This window comes from Carcharodon carcharias, chromosome 6, assembly GCF_017639515.1.
Source record: "Carcharodon carcharias isolate sCarCar2 chromosome 6, sCarCar2.pri, whole genome shotgun sequence".
Lineage (NCBI taxonomy): Eukaryota > Metazoa > Chordata > Chondrichthyes > Lamniformes > Lamnidae > Carcharodon > Carcharodon carcharias.
In genome coordinates, this window is record NC_054472.1 from 132,818,729 (window position 1) to 132,835,856 (window position 17,128).

General features: G+C 42.5%; 1 protein-coding gene across 1 annotated transcript in view; it reads left to right on the plus strand.

Moving 5' to 3' along the window:
* The window catches only part of LOC121278831 (N-terminal EF-hand calcium-binding protein 1-like), a 273,038-nt gene that overhangs the window by 15,478 nt on the left and 240,432 nt on the right, over positions 1-17,128 (plus strand). The gene's annotated exons all lie outside the window — the stretch shown is intronic.

Consider the following 17,128-nt stretch of genomic DNA (forward strand, 5'->3'; position numbering starts at 1 on the left):
ATAAAAGCCGATGTTCTGGCAGGCAAGGTAGTTTTAGCAATTATTTTTATTTTCTTGGCTTCTCAAGCTAAAGGACATTTTGTATTTTAACCCATCAGAAGTATTGGTCCAGATCTTCCGGCCTCCTGATTGTTGTAGACAAGATGTTTGGCCTAAGATCCCGTCGAGACCCTGCGGAAGTCCTGTTCACACTGACCTCCGTGGGAAATGCCCAGGGAGTTTCAACTTCCGATGGGCAATTCCCCTGCTCCCTGAAACCCTCCATGAATGTCTCCAACTGAAAAATTCTAGTCTAGGTCCTGGGTAACTACAGAACTGACTCCCCCAATCATTCACACTGACTCCCCTGACTCCCTTATCGTCCCCCTGACCCCCTGACTACCCCCATGCCCCTAACTACACCCTAACCCACCAACTACCTGACTACCCTCCGAACTGACATGACTGTCCTCCCAGACCACATGGTTCCACTGCACCCCCTGCTGACCCCCCAACTACTTTCCAGTCCCACCTGACCTAACTACACCCCCAATCACCCGAATACCTCCCTCACACCCCCACTAAGACCAAACCTGACTCAACCTGACTACCCCCCACCACCCGACAACCCCCCTGACCTGGCCTGACCAGTCTCTGACCTGACTACATCTACCGACCTGAATTGACTACTTCCTGACTCACCTGCCAACACACCCAGCTGCCTCCTCACCTACCTGCCACCTAACTCATTTATCTCACCCACCCTATGCACCTACCTCACCCACCTAACCCCCCTACCATCCTGCCCATTCACTCATTCATCCACTCAGCCATTCAGCCATTCACCCATTCACTAACATTTACACTGACATTTAAACTTACAACTAGCAACTAGTGCTGTAAAAAGGGGGCATGTCTTGTCTTCTCCAATGCTGCAGTGCTGCAATGGGCTTCTTCAAGGGACATGGTTCTCTGCTTTCTGGATAAGCCAGGCTCAGAAAGAAATGCGGAGCAGTATCAAAGCGTGTAAATGTTTGACTGGAGCAGCAATCCAATGACTATTGAAACTTCACAGAATATCAGGATCATTATGAAACAAGTTACACTAGAGTACTCATAAGGGAGATTAACATGTGAAGCATTACAAGAATGACCAGCTTCATGTTTTTTGGGTCACCTAAGGAGGGAACTTAAGTAAGCATTTATACAGATTTAATTTTCTTAATGTTTTATTAAGACATTCTCTACTTTAGAGTGTTTCATCATAGTACTTAACTCCAACACATCAGACTAGCATGTGGTCTAAACTGAGTGCACAACCAGTTCAAGTGACCACTCGAACATTACCTTTTCTCTCTCTCCTTTAGATCTAACACTATTTTTCTGCAATGACCCAAGATGATTAACTTGAATTGGGGTAACACGCTGCAATAAGATTGTTCAAATAAAGTTACACCTGAACTACTTTGCTTAATATCTAAACCAATATATTTTAAAGCCCCACAAGCCTGGCTACCAATTTTAAATTCTACTCTAATCTTATTAATAACACATTACTCAAATTCCACAGAACCGTCCCGTAAGAAATCACCAAATTGCATCATGAAAATGCCTGAAAATGTTAATTTATGATGCCAATAAAACATTGTGGAGCCCAGTTTTAGTTGGACACACATCATTTTCAACAGAACAACTCCACAAAAGATTTCATACCCTAGAAGCATCATTCAGGTCTTTGATGCATTTGTTTAGTGTCCATCATTTCCTTTCTGTCTCTCTGTCTCTTTGGACAGTTTCAGAACAACTTCTCTATAAAGTATTGTCTTGCAGATATGCTGCTTTTAGTCACTCCCCTGACTATGTGACCCAAAAGAGCTAAAAAGATTTTTAAAGTTATTTTTCCAGCTGTAGGAGAATCCATTCAGTCACCCTTCAGAGCCCCTAGCAACAAGCCTCACATTAGCCTTATAAGTCCCATATTCAAGGACATCATCTTTGATGAAAGTCCATCTTCTTGCAATTAAAGCATCCAGAGGTGCAGAAAAAATTGAACTAATTGTAATTCTTTCTAGTGCAGAAGGACTATCATACAGAAGAGAAGGCAATTTGGGATTTTGCCCATGGTTTAATTGATAAGGATTATACCCTCCAACTATCTGGAATAAATTATTTGCATGAACTCAGGTGGTTTTCAACTTGTAGTCTGGTTGATTAGCTAAAATTTTCTGCAGCATTTTACTGATCTCTGCATGATTCCTTTCATGGTGTCCATCATAGACCTATCAATTACAACACTGAGCTGTGGTATTCAGGACTATAATGTGTATCCTTTCACATACCTCTGTACTTGTCATTTGCAAGTTGTCCCTCCATCTTCAATCACAAACTGCACTTGTGTCCCAGGTTTGATCCCTATCCAATTCTCCATGATTTTGTATAAAATGACAGTTTTGTCCTTGCAATTGTTAATTTAGAAAGGCTAAATCTGGTTGCCAGGTCTACAAAATGTAGAATGGAAATATTTCTGCCTTTGTCCCATACCTTTAGATCCACGGAAACTACCTAATTTTGGTTATGTGCCAAAGGAAGGCTTACAATACCACCTGGTGGCCTCCTTTGAATTTTTTTAATAGATTTCACAATTCTCACTAAGCTACATGCTTCACATACTCTTCATCAAGCACAGTTGCATCTTTTAGCAGGAATTTTTCACCTTTGAATAGTGTGAACAGACTGCCTATGTAAGTTAAAGATAACATGTATTTTTAAAATCTGATATTATCATCTGATGTCATTAATACTTGACTGACACGCTATTGAGTAAAATAAGGTTTGGTTAAGAGGATACAAAATATTGCCTGGACAAGGTAAACTGCAGTTCAATCAACTTTCCAAACATAATTGCCTTATCAGGTTCCATGTCAAGGTTCATTTGTTTTAATAGAAGGTTTACTCAACAGCATGGTTATTTCACCAAAGACTGCATCATTACCTAGAAAATGGCTTACTCCAGCTATTTTGTATGGAATTACAACTCTGTTTTCTTACTTTTCAACCTTCACCTTTAGCAAACCATCCTTTGCTACTATGTCACACTCCAGGAAACCAGATCTGGAAGCAATCTTTGCACATCTTTATAATCATTTATTTACAGAGATACACATTACAACCTTGCATCTCCTAATCCAGCCACCACAATTTCAGTCTGTTCCTATTTATAGGGCACAACTGCATCCCAGGTTAATTCCGTGCACCTCCATACAATTAATAGACAATTTACAATGATCATGTTGCTGTTTGCGGGGCTTGTGTAAATTTGTTGCTATGTTTCCTACATTACAACCATGACTACACTGCAAAAGTACTTCATTGGCTGTAAAAAGCTGTGGGCTGCCCTAGTGTTGTGATAAGTGTTATGAAAATGCGAGTCCTTCTTCCTTTCTTTCAAGGGGCTTAAGTGTATCCTCAGCATGTATACTTCATGTTCTGATGGGTGCCATTTCTCCTTCTGTGGCACTTCTCTCCCTGGATGAGATGATTTCAAATGCAGGCAAGAGCAATCTTTTCTCTTTGGACTCGAATGTCATTACCATTGATCCCAGGCACTTGGTTAAGTGGAATGATGGAAAAGGAATGTATATGCATGATGTTAGGTTCCTTGTGAATATAAAGGGTGAAACCTTTAACTTTGACAGAAGCAAGAACAATGGGTATTAGCGAATCAGCCACCAGTTGCACAGTACTTCCCCCAACCTAGGCAGAAGTGTTAAAAGCACTTTCCTCCAAACAGATGGAAATACAGCTTATGCTGTTTAATGGAGTTTTTTAAATCATTGAAACAACAGTAAAATTACACAGGGGTTTTGGATAGATTTAGTATCTATCTAGCAGTTGAAACATCAATCAGTTTAGTCAGCATCTTACAGACCCCAGATAGTGCTAAAAGAAAGCAGTCCCTTTCAGAAAGAGGCAGAAATAGATCTGAGTATGTAATATTCTAAATTTGGTTTGAGAATGTGAATGCTATCGCAGTCTGCATAGTACAACTATAAGACCATAAGACCATAAGTCATAGGAGCAGAAATTAGGCCATTCGGCCCATCGAGTCTGCTCCGCCATTCTATCATGGCTGATAAGTTTCTCAACCCCATTCTCCCGCCTTCTCCCCATAACCTTTGATCTCCTTACCAATCAAGAACCTATCTATCTCAGCCTTAAATACACTCAATGACCTGGCCTTCACAACCTTCTGTGGCAATAAATTCCATAGATTCAACACTCTCTGGCTAAAGAAGTTTCTCCTCATCTCTGTTCTAAAAGGTCTTCCCTTTACTCTGAGGCTGTGCCCTTGGGTCCTAGTCTCTCCTACTAATGGAAACATCTTCCCCATGTCCACTCTATCCAGGCCTTTCAGTATTCTGTAAGTTTCAATCAGATCCCCCCTCATCCCATAGACCCAGAGTCCTCAAACGTTCCTCATACGTTAAGCCTTTCATTCCTGGGATCATTCTCATGAACCTCCTTTGGACCCTCTCCAGGGCCAGCACATCCTTCCTGAGATATGAGGCCCAAAATTGCTCACAATATTCTAAATGTGATCTGACCAGAGCCTTATAAAACCTCAGCAGCACATCCCTGCTTTTATATTCTAGTCATCTCAAAATAAATGCCAACATTGCATTTGCCTTCCTAACTACCGTGTCAACCTGCAAGCTAACCATAAGAGAATCCTGGACTAGGACTCCCAAGTCCCTTTGCACTCAAGATTTCTGAACTCTCTCCCCATTTAGAAAATAGTCTATGCCTCTATTCTTCCTACCAAAGTACATGACCTCACACTTCCCCACGTTGTATTCCATCAGCCACTTCTTTGCCCATTTTCCTAACCTGTCCAAATCCTTCTGCAGCCTCCCCACCTCCTCAAATCTACCTGTCCCTCCACCTATCTTTGTATCAGCTGCAAACTTAGCCAGGGTGCCCTCAGTTCCTTCATCTAGATCATTAATGTATAAAGTGAAAAGTTGTGGTCCCAACACTGACCCCTGCGGAACTGCACTAGTCACCAGCCGCCATCCCGAGAAGGACCCCCTTATCCCCACTCTCTGCCTCCTGCCTAACAGCCAATCTTCTATCCATGCTAGTACCTTGCCTCTAACACCATGGGCTCTTATCTTACTGAGCAGCCTCCTGCGCGGCATCTTGTCAAAGGCCTTCTGGAAGTCCAAGTAGATAACATCCATTGGCTCTCCTTTGTCTAACCTACTCATTACCTCCTCAAAGAATTCTAACAGATTTGTCAGGCATAACCTCCCCTTGATGAAACCATGCTGACTTTGCCCAATTTTACCATGCACTTCCATCCTTAATAATGGACTCTAAAATCTTACCAACGACCGAGGTCAGGCTAATCAGCCTGTAATTTCCCATTTTTTGCTTCACTCCCTTCTTAAACAGGGGGGTTACATTAGCGATTTTCCAGTCCTCTGGGACCCTCCTTGACTCAAGTGATTCCTGAAAGATCACCACTAACGCCTCCACTATCTCTTCAGCTATCTCCTTCAGAACCCTGGGGTGTAATCCATCTGGTCCAGGTGATTTATCCACCTTCAGACCTTTCAGTTTTCCTAGCACCTTCTTCTTGGTAATGGCCACCATACTCACCTCTGCCCCCCGACTCTCTTGAACTTTGGGAATGTCACTCGTGTCTTCCACTGTGAAGACTGACACAAAGTACCTATTCAGTTCCTCCACCATTTCTTTGTTCCCCATTACTACTTCTGCAGCATCATTTTCCAGTGTCCCAATGTCCACTTTATAAAGCCTCAGCAGCACATCCCTGCTTTTATATTCTAGTCATCTCGAAATAAATGCCAACATTGCATTTGCTTTCCTAACTACCGTGTCAACCTGCAAGCTAACCTTAAGAGAATCCTGGACTCGGACTCCCAAGTCCCTTTGCATTCCAGATTTGTGAATTCTCGCTCAATTCTCCGTCATTTCTTTGTTCCCCACTACTACTTCTCCAGCGTCATTTTCCAGCATCCCAATGTCCACTTTTACCCCTTTCTTACCCTTTATATATCTAAAAAAAACTCTTGCAATCTTCCTTTACATTACTGGCTAGTTTACCCTCATATTTAATCTTCTCCCTCCTTATTTATTTTTTAGCTGTCTTCTGTTGGTCTTTGTAGGCTTCCAAATCCCTTGGTTTCCCACTGCTCTTCGCTGCATTGTATGCTTTCTCTTTAGCTTTTATGCTGTCCCTGAATTCCCTTGTCAGCCATGGTTGCTTTCTCCTCCCTTTAGTATGCTTCTTCTTCCTAGGGATGAATTTTTGCTGTGTCTCCCAAATTTCTCCCAGAAATTCCTGCCATTACTGTTCTACTGTCTTTCCTGCTAGGCTCATCTCCCAGTCAATTCTGGCCAGCTCCTCCCTCATGCCTCTGTAGTTGTCTTTCTTCAACTGTAATACCGTTACATCTGATTCCAGCTTTTTCCTCTATTAAATAATTCACTGTGATTTCAATTAGATCATACTATTATAGCACAGAAACAGATTAGTCAGCATGTCAAGTCAGCACCAATGCTTTTTTCCCTGCATAAACTCCTAACCTAATCTACGTACCCTGTAGAATCAGAGAATATTACAGCATAGGACCAGAACAGATAATTCAGCCCATTAAGTATTCGAAAGTTTCCAGTAATTGCTGGCAGATACCATTGAAAGGATGGAGTTAATTGAAACCATCATTTTAACATTTACTTTAACAGGTGCAGAATTTGGTAAAAGCCCAAAACACTAACATTAGATCATGCCTGATTAATCCTCAACATCTCGGCTTGCAAAAATCAGGCATTAGTCAGTCAGCTTAGGATAAGACATACAGATACATGTCAGAAGAAAAGGCAGGCTTGTACCAAAATATAACATTAGTGTTGTTTTGCCATCAGTGGGAATCACCAAATGATTTGTCAAACAGCTGAAACAAGACGTAAAACTAACCTGCAGCATTCAAATATATATGTGGGGAAGCATAAGAATGTTCTGAGCTTATAATGGTCTTCTAGACTCTAGAAAATGGAAAAAAAGGTCAGCAGAATATGTGAATAACTCAAATAGCCCCTCTCTATCTGGAGTTGTTGTTACTTTGTGATCCATCTTGTGGGACTGTATTATTGAACTATTCCATTAACACATTCTTATTCAGATCACGAGTTTCAGAGAAAAGCAGTCTTCTTTTATTCCTGTAGGCTTTCTATACCCTCTGTGTTGCTGATGATGCCACTGCTGTTAGCCGTTGCTTCACTGACTTTGTCACAGAAGGTTGCAGAAAGGAATTTATGCATTAATTGAAGAACGAGAAACATTTTAAGAAAGTAAACATTCATGATTGCTAATAGCATTTTATCTGTTAGCCCGTCTGCATTTGCTGCTCAAATCCTTTCTGATGATAAGAAAATGAAATCCTCCTTCAGAAAAAATAAGTTTTATAAAATCACATCGGGTCTTCGGATGTAAGCCATAAACTGCTTTCATGTTTTTCAGTAGTTGTCCCAGAGGTGGATGGCGAATGCCTCATTGATAGTCAGCAGCCTTGACTACATGAATTTCAATGTGAGAAGTTTGTGAAATCAATGAAGAGTTAGAACTAATCATTCAATTTGACAGCAGTATACACAAATAAATAAATTACTTGGCATATGCAATCAGTATAAATGTAGTTAGATCAGTCCAAAGAATTTACATTCTTTAAATCTACTTAGTTATATCTGTTAGTTCAATTATTCTTTATTTAAGCTATTATTGGTCATTAACTGCACATGTTATTCCTGAGAAAACAAAACCTATTTAGGTCTGTGAGGTGTTGCTGGAGGTCAAAAAAGCCCTGGAGAATCAAAGAAGCCTCTGCTGATATCTTGTGACAGCGTTGTGTACTGCCAGACAAGGCATGTTGCAGCAATGCTGGAGAGTTCCAGTATCACACTGTCAAGTTGATCCAAAATTACAGTTGTAGATTGGTGTCTCACGCTGCATTAAGTGACAGTTTTATTGTCTATGGCATTGACCTGGGATTTCCAGAATAGATAGCTGAATGGGATTTGCATTTGTGGCATGTGAACTAACAGCATTGGCTGCCGTCAATTTTTTTTCTCTTATGGCTCTCAGCAGACAATAATGTGAATTGACCGTCTTCAGCATCCATTCTTACTTTTGGAAGGGAATGTTTTATCTGTCTCGGTGCATAATTGTGTTATGCACACCCTGAATCACCTACTGAGCAACATAAGTAGCAATCACATTTCTTCACACTAAATTTTAGAAATAATATATACATAGGCAGGAAGCCTGGAGGGAGCATTCTGATGGATTTTACTGTATTAAGAAAAGCAGAATAGAATCAGATTTCCTTTAGAAGAAAATAGAATAGAAATTCCAGGGTATTGAAGGCATGATACTTTCTGTATTTGGATAGGACTTTAGGGCAGTACTTATTTCCACCAGGTTTTCAACCTGCAATGACAACTTTCAATGGAGGGGTGGTGGACTGCTTGTCCAGCCCACTCCACTCTGACAATGACTTCACTTTTGCAACCTGTCCCAGAAATCACACCAGCCCCACCTGAGTATGGCCAGCAGTAGGTATGAATGCATACTTTGGGGGAGCTGGTGGCGGCATAGTGGTATGGTTACTGACTAGTAATGCGGAGAGGCAGGGTAATACCCTGGGGATAAAGGCAAAATACTGCGGATGCTGGAAATCTGAAACAAAAACAAAAAGTGCTGGAAAAGCTCAGCAGGTCTGACAGCATCTGTGGAGAGAAAGACAGAGTTAATGTTTTGAGTCTGTATGACTATTCTTCAGAACTAAAGAGGAGTAAAAATTTGGTGAAATATATACTGTTTAAGGGGGGTGGGACAGATGAAGCTGGATAGAAGGCCAGTGATAGGCAGAGGCAAAGGAGAGATTGCAAAAGATGCCATAGACAAAAGGTTGAAGGGATGTTGGTGGTCGTGATTATGGCTAAAGGAGTTGCTAATGGTGACATTAGGAGTAGAAAGCAGAATGAGCCCTAGTGAGGGTGGAGTGGGGGGAGGGGACGGTGTGGGAAAAAACACCGAAATAGGCTAAAAGGTGGGGATAGAACAATGAATAAAAATGGAAATAAATTAAAAAAAATAATAATAACAGAAATAGAAAAAAAATATATATATATAAAAATTTTAAAAATAAATATTGGAAAAAAAGGGATCAAAAAGGGGTGAGGATGAAGGAGAGAGTTCATGGTCTGAAGTTGTTGAACTCAATGTTAAGTCCAGAATGCTGTAAAGTGCCTAATCAGAAGATGAGATGCTGTTCCTCCAGTTTGCGTTGAGCTTCACTGGAACATTGCAGCAGGCCAAGACGGACATGTGGATATGAGAGCGGGATGGTTTGTTAAAATGGCAAGCAACAGGAAGATCAGAATCATGCTTGCAGACAGACTGAAGGTGTTCTGCAAAGCTGCTTCACTTGAAAGGAGTGTTTGGGCCCTTGGACGGTGAGGAGAGGGGAAGTAAAGGGGCAGGTGTTACACCTTCTGCAGTTTCATGGGAAGGTGCTTTGGGAGGGAGTTGAGATGTTGGGGGTGATGGAGGACTGGATCAGTGTGTCCCGGAGGGAACGGTCACTATGGAATGCCGACGGGGGTGGTGAAGGGAAGGTGTGTTTGGTGGTGGGCATCATGCTGGAGTTGGTGGAAATGGCGGAGGATGGTCCTTTGAATACGAAGGCTGGTGTGGTGAAAAGTGAGGATAAGGGGGACCCTATCATGGTTCTGGGAGGGAGAGGAAGATGTGAGGGCAGAGGCGCAGGAGACGGGTCAGACATGGGGATCCAGGTTCAAATCCCACCGTGGCAGATGGTGGAATTTGAATGCAATAAAAACCTGGAATTAAAAGTTCATTTATGACCATGAAACCATTGTCAATTGTTGTAAAAACCAATCTGGTTCACTAATGCCCTTTAGGGAAATCCCTTACCTGGTCTGGCCTACATGTGACTCACAGACCAACAGCAATGCGGTTGACTCTTAAATACCCTCTAAATAAAGGCAATTAGGTTTGGACATCCAGCGACACCTAAAAAATAAAATATAAAACACATAAAAAATAAAATCTGCTCTCTTTAAGTGTGACTCCAGATCTACTATGAAATGCCTTCTGAAATGGCCTAGCAAGCCACTCAGTTGTATTAAAATAGATTAGGAATGAAATTGGACAGACCACCCAGCATCAGCCTAGGCATTAGAAATTATAACAACAAACTCAGCCCTGTCGACCATGGAAAGTCCTCCTTATTAACAAGGATCAACTCTGGTTCAATGAAGAGTGCAGGAGGGCATGCCAGGAGTAGCATCAGGCATACTTAAAAATGAGGTGTCAACCTGGTGAAGCTACAACACATGATTAATTGCCTGTCAAGCAGCAAAAGCAGCAATCAATAGACAGAACTAAACAATTCCACATTCAACGGATCAGATCTAAGCTTTGCTTTCCTGCCATATCCAGTCGTGAATGTTGGTGGACAATTAAACAACTCACTGGAGGACGAGGCTCCACAAATATCCCCATCCTCAATGATGAGACAGTCCAGCACATCAGAGCAAAAGGTCAGGCTGAAGCATTTGCAACAATCTTCAACCAGAAGTGCCGAGTGAATGATCCATCTTGGCTACATCTGGATGTCTCCAGCATCATAGATGCCAGTCTTCAGCCAATTTGATTCATTCCATGTGATGTCAAAAAGCAGCTTAAGGCACTGGATACTGCAAAGGCTATGGGCCCTAACAATATTCCAGCAATAGTACTGAAGACTTGTGCTCCAGAACTTGCCGCGTTACTAGCCAAGCTGTTCCAGTACAGCTACAACACTGGCATTTCCCGGCAATGTGGAAAATTGCCCAGATATGTCCTGTACACAAGCAGCAGGACATATACAAACTGGCCAATTACCACCCCATCAGTATACTCTCAATCATCAGTAAAGTGATGGAAGGGATCATTAATAGTACTATCAAGCTGCTTGGGTTTAGCAATAACCTGCTCACTGACGCCCAGTTTGACACTCAGCTCTTGACCTCATTACAGCATCATTTCAAGCATGTACAAAAGAGCTGAACTCCAAGGGTGAGGTGAGAGTTACTGCCCTTGACATCAAGGCAGCATTTGGCTGAGTGAAGCATCAAGGAGCCCTAGCAGAACTGGAGTCAATGGGAATTAGGGGGTAAATTCTCTGCTGGTTGGAGTCATACCTCGCACAAATGAACATGCTTGTGGTTGTTGGTGGTCAATCATCTTAGTTCCAGGACATCGCTGCAGTAGTTCTTCAGGGTAGTGTCCTAGACACAACCATCTTCAGCTGCTTCTTCAATGGCCTTCCTTCCATCATAAGGTCAGAAGTGAGGATATTAGCCCCTGATTGCACAATGTTCAGTACCATTTGTGGCTCCTCAGATACTGAAGCAGTCCACGTCCAAATGCAGCAAGACCTGGACAACATCCAGGCTTGGGCTGACAAGTGACAAGTAACATTTATGCCACACAAGTGTCAGGCAATGACCATCTCTAACAAAGAGAACATTTAATCATGCCACTTGACATTCAGTGGCATTGTCATCACTGAATCCCCCACCATCAACACCCTAGGGGTTACCATTGATGAGAAACTGAACTGGACTATCCATATAAATATTGTGGCTACAAGAGCAGGTCAGAGGCTAGGAATCCTGTGGCAAGTAACTTACCTCCTGACTCCCCAAAGCCTGTCCACCATCTTCAAGGCACAAGTCAGGAGGATGATGGGATACTTTCCGCTTGCCTGGATGAGTGCAGCCCCAACAACACTCAGGAAGCTTGACACTATTCAGGATAAAGAAGCCTACTTGATGAATACCACATCCATAAACATTCACTCCCTCCATCACAGACGCACACTGGCAGCAGAGTGAACGATCTACAAGATCCTTAGGCAACACATACGAACATATGAATAAGGAGGAGGAATAGACCATTTGGCCCCATGGGCCTGCTCCGGCATTTAATAAGATCATGGCTAACCTGATAGTAACCTCAAATCTGCATCCCGCGTACCTCCGATAACCTATCACCCCCTTGCTTACCAAGAATCTATCCTTAAGATCTATCCTATGCCTTAAAAGTATTCAGAGACTCTGCTTCAACCGCCTTTTCAGGAAGAGAGACTCATGACCATCTGAGAGAAAAAAATTCACCTCATTTCCATTTTAAATGGGTGACTCCTTATTTTTAAATAGTGCCCCTAGTTCTGGATTCTCCCATGAGTGGAAACATCCTCTCCACATCCACTCTGTCAAGACCCCTCAGGGTCTTATATGTTTCGATCAAGTCACCTCTTATTCTTCTAAACTTCACCTTCCAAACCCATGACCACAACATCTAGAAGGACAAGGGCAGCATTCACACGGGAACATCACCACTTGCAAGTTCCCCTCCAAGCCACACACCATCCTGACTTTGAAATATATCATCATTCCTTCACTGTCACTGGGTCAATGTCCTGGAACTCCCAACCCACCCCACCTAACAGCACTGTGGGTGTACCTACACCACATGGACTGCAGCAGTTCAAGAATCCGCCTTCTCCAAGGCAATTAGGGATGGGCAATAAATGTTGGCCTAGCCAGTGACACCCATATTCCATGAATGAATACAAAAAAATAAAGTGGATATATTTATCACACAGAACTGTATGTGAATACAATATTCTCCTATCCAAATAGCAGTCATTTTGACAGAGATTGCCATTTCATCAGGCAATCAAGGTGCAACTTTGAAATTCTTCTGTGTCTGCAAGGTGGGTATTCTCACAGCAATGACAGTGGCAAGGGAGCCATTCCATATTAGTTATGTGACCCCCTTCCTAGAGATTGGGGAGAGTATCAAAATGAGGGCGAACAGGTGGGTGGAAGTCTTACCCCACCCACTTCATGTGGGACAGCACCTGGACCACAGTTCCTGTTTTTAAGGCTTTGCTACTCTGCCACAATATCATGGGCAGAATCTTCCGGTCAGCGTGTGGGGGCGGGCCCAACACACAGATGCATAAAATAACCTGCGATGACGTTGGGCGTTTGTCCCGATGTCGTTGTGCGCCATTGCGATATTTCATTCAGCAGGCGCGCGCAGGAGCCGGCTGCATGCCCACTGGAATGTTAAGGGCCTATTAAGGCCATTTAGAAATTAATTTAAGTATTTAGGAGCGCTGTCTGCCCAACCTTAATGTTGGTGTGCAGGCGAAAAGCCCAAGAGGCCTTTGTGTTTTTAAGGAAACCTCATCCTCAGGCGGGATGAGGTTTCCTGAAGCTTTAATAAAACAAATAAATAAATTTTCCCACATTTACAAACATATCCCAACTCATGTGACACTGTCACATGAGGGGACTTGTTTAAATAAATTTTTACACCATTTATTAACCTGCTTTATTATCCATTCATTCTCCCCAAGGCAGCACCGTGCCTCAGGGAGATTGCTGAGCTCTTCTGCATGCATGCATGAAAGAGTGCAGGCCCCGACTCTCCCTCCTCCTCCTGCCCGTACAGATAGCGCTGAGCGCTACCGGTTGTGCATTATGTTGGGTGGGCCTTAATTGGCCCGCCCACATAAAATAGCACCACGGAGCTGATCACACGTGGCGATCGGCTCTGCGCCGGCCCCCACTCACCCGTGTACAGCCTGCCCGCCATAGGAAAAATCCAGGCCCATGAGTTTAACCAACTATAGAAGTCTTCAAATTTAGTATGAATTTGCATTCCTCACCCCAACCCACTTGGTGGCTTTTAGAAACATAGAAACATAGAAAATAGGTGCAGGAGTAGGCCATTCAGCCCTTTGAGCCTGCTCTGCCATTCATCGTGATCATGGCTGATCATCCAACTCAGCAGCCTGCTCCTGCTTTCTCCCCATATCCTTTGATCCCTTTCGCCCCAAGAGCTATATCTAACTCCTTCTTGAAAACATACAATGTTTTGGCCCCAATTACTTTCTGTGGAGGCGAATTCCACAGGCTCACCACTCTCTGGGTGGATAAATTTCTCCTCATCTCAGTCCTAAATAGTCTACCCTGTATCCTCAGGCTGTGACCCCTGGTTCTGGACTCCCCCACCATCAGGAACATCCTTCCTACATCTACCCTGTCTACTGCTAGAATTTTATAGGTTTCTATGAGATCCACCCTCATTCTTCTGAACTCCCGTGAATATAATCCTAACCGACTCAATCTCTCCTCATATGTCAGTCCCACCATCCCAGGAATCAGTCTGGTAAACCTTCGCTGCACTCCCTCTATAGCAAGGACATCCTTCCTCAGATAAGGAGACCAAAACTGCACACAATATTCCAGGTGTGGTCTCACCAAGGCCCTGTACAATTGCTGCAAGACACCCCTACTCCTGTACTTGAATCCTCTGGCTATGAAGGCCAACATACCATTTACCTTCTCTACCGCCTGCTGCACCTGCATGCTTACCTTCAGCGGCTGGTGTACGAGGACACCCAGGTCTTGCTGTACATTCCTCTCTCTCAATTTATAGCCATTCAGACAATAATCTGCCTTCCTGTTTTTGCTACCAAAGTGGATAACCTCAGATTTATTCACATTATACTGCATCTGCCATGCATTTGCCCACTCACTCAGCTTTTCCAAATCACACTGAAGCATCTCTGCATTTTCCTCACTGCTCACCCTCCCACCCAGCTTTGTGTCATCTGCAAATCTGGAGATATTACATTTAGTTCCCTCATCTAAATCATTAATATATATTGTGAATAACTGAGGTCCCAGCTCCGATCTCTGTGGTACCCCACTAGTTACTGCCTGCCATTCGGAAAAAGACCCGTTTATTCCTACTCTTTGTTTCCTGTCTGCCAACCAGTTTTCTATCCATCTCAATATACTACCCCTAATTCCATTTGCTTTAATTTTACACGCTAATCTCTTATGCGGGACTTTGTCAAAAGCCTCTTGAAAGTCCAAATAAACCACATGCACTGGCTCCCCTCATCAACTCTACTAGTTACATCCTTGAAAAATTCCAGTAGATTTGTCAAGCATGATTTCCCTTTCATAAATCCATGCTGACTCTGTCCAATTCTGCCACTATTTTCCAAGTGCCCAGCTATTAAATCTTTTATAATGGACTGTAGAACTTTCCCCACTACTGACATCAGGCTGACTGGTCTATAATTCACTGTTTTCTCTCTACCTCCCTTTTTAAATAGTGCGGCTACATTAGCAACCCTCCAATCTGTTGGAACTGTTCCAGAGTCTATAGAACCTAGGAAGATGACCACCAATGCATCCACTATTTCTAGCGCCATTTCCTTAAGTACTCTGGGATGTAGATTATCAGGCCCTGGGGATTTATCGGCCTTCAATCCCATCAATTTCTCCAACACCATTTCCCTACTAATACTGATTTCTTTCAGTTCCTGCCTCTCATTAAACCCTGTGTTCCCCAACATTTCTGGTATGTTATTTGTATCATCCTTTGTGAAGACAGAACTAAAGTATGTATTTAGTTGGTCAGCCATTTCTTTGTTCCCCATTATAAATTCCCCTGTTTCTGACTGTAAGGGACCTACATTTGCTTCCACCAATCTTTTTCTCTTCACATAACTAAAGAAACTTTTACAATCAGTTTTTATGTTCCCTGAAAGCTTACTCTTGTACTCTATTTTCGCCTTCTGAATCAATCCCTTCGTCCTCCTTGGCTGAATTCTAAACTGCTCCCAATCCTCAGCCCCGTTGTCTTTTTTTGAATAAGACTGGCAATCCAATAACAATTTGCATTGAATTATGTGAAATTCCGTTTATGGTTCATGCCAATCATCAGCTTGATCAAGACTTTCCAAGCTTATTTCACATAGAACTCTGACTGTGAGCAGGTAGAGGATGCTATCATTCCATCCAGCTCAGATATAGGTCCTATTTTTCAATGATGTTGCTCAACCCTGTTACATTTTTAAAATGTCACCTTTGGGCATGCCATCAGTGAAAAGCCATTAAAATAGCAAGGGATTTGGATTCCTGACAAAGTCCATATTAACAAAATGCAATGTAGAGAAACAACTCTGGTCTGCTTCTCTCATGGTGTCATGTAGCACTGATGAAAAGAATAGGAGGTAACATCTAAATCACTACATATTATTGTTAGTCAGCTTTTGTTATGTGTAAGCCACCCCAAACTGAAAAGTGATGGACCAAAATCTTGTACACCCATCTCAACAAGGAATACGCTTTCTGACTACGCCTGAAATATTAACTTGTCTGTTCTCTCCATGGGTGCAGAACAACCTGCAGATTACTTCTAGAATTTTCTGTTTTCTTATAGACTAAAAGGGTGAGATTTCCCTTCTCCATCACAGCTGGTGGGAATGGGACATCCACCTGCCAACCTAACTTTTACCATAATACTGATATTGGGTCATAGCTCATTAATCATGTCAGGTATGATTTGTAATAGCATGAAGGAGCCACAGTGCATAGAAAACTGCAATGGGACCACTGCCACAACACAAGAGGAAAGGCTGCTTAAAAAAGGTAGAAGAATCCCGAAGATTCCAGGGTATTCATTTTTATTTAGACTTTAGATTGACCAGTGGCTTTAAAAAGGTGAACTTTTCAGAGCTCAGGAGAGGGAGAGATGCTCATTATTGTGGCATATCCTTCCAAATGAAGCATCAGCAGGCTTTCTGCTGCTATCCTAGAGACTGCCACCAACCATCTCCTGGGGGCTACTGGTTCCAGAAGAGTAAGATAGGCAAATCAACCAGGCCTTATTCCCTTGATATCATGTGTATATGCAGGGTGATGAAGGACAGCTTTTCCTTTAGGGTCAAGAATAAGAAAATGTAGCTTGAAATAAGGATGCACCAATTTCCTTTGTATTTATTTGCTATACTGCCCAATTTTGAGAAGAATAGCAGAAGAAAACATAGTCCACAATTTCACAATGCTTGTATTATACCTATTTTCTTCAGCCCTGGTTTATTCTTAACACCATCAATCATTGCCACAGTCATTACTGTTTTTGATGATCAATCACATTTATAGTTAAGAGAGCTCTTGTGAA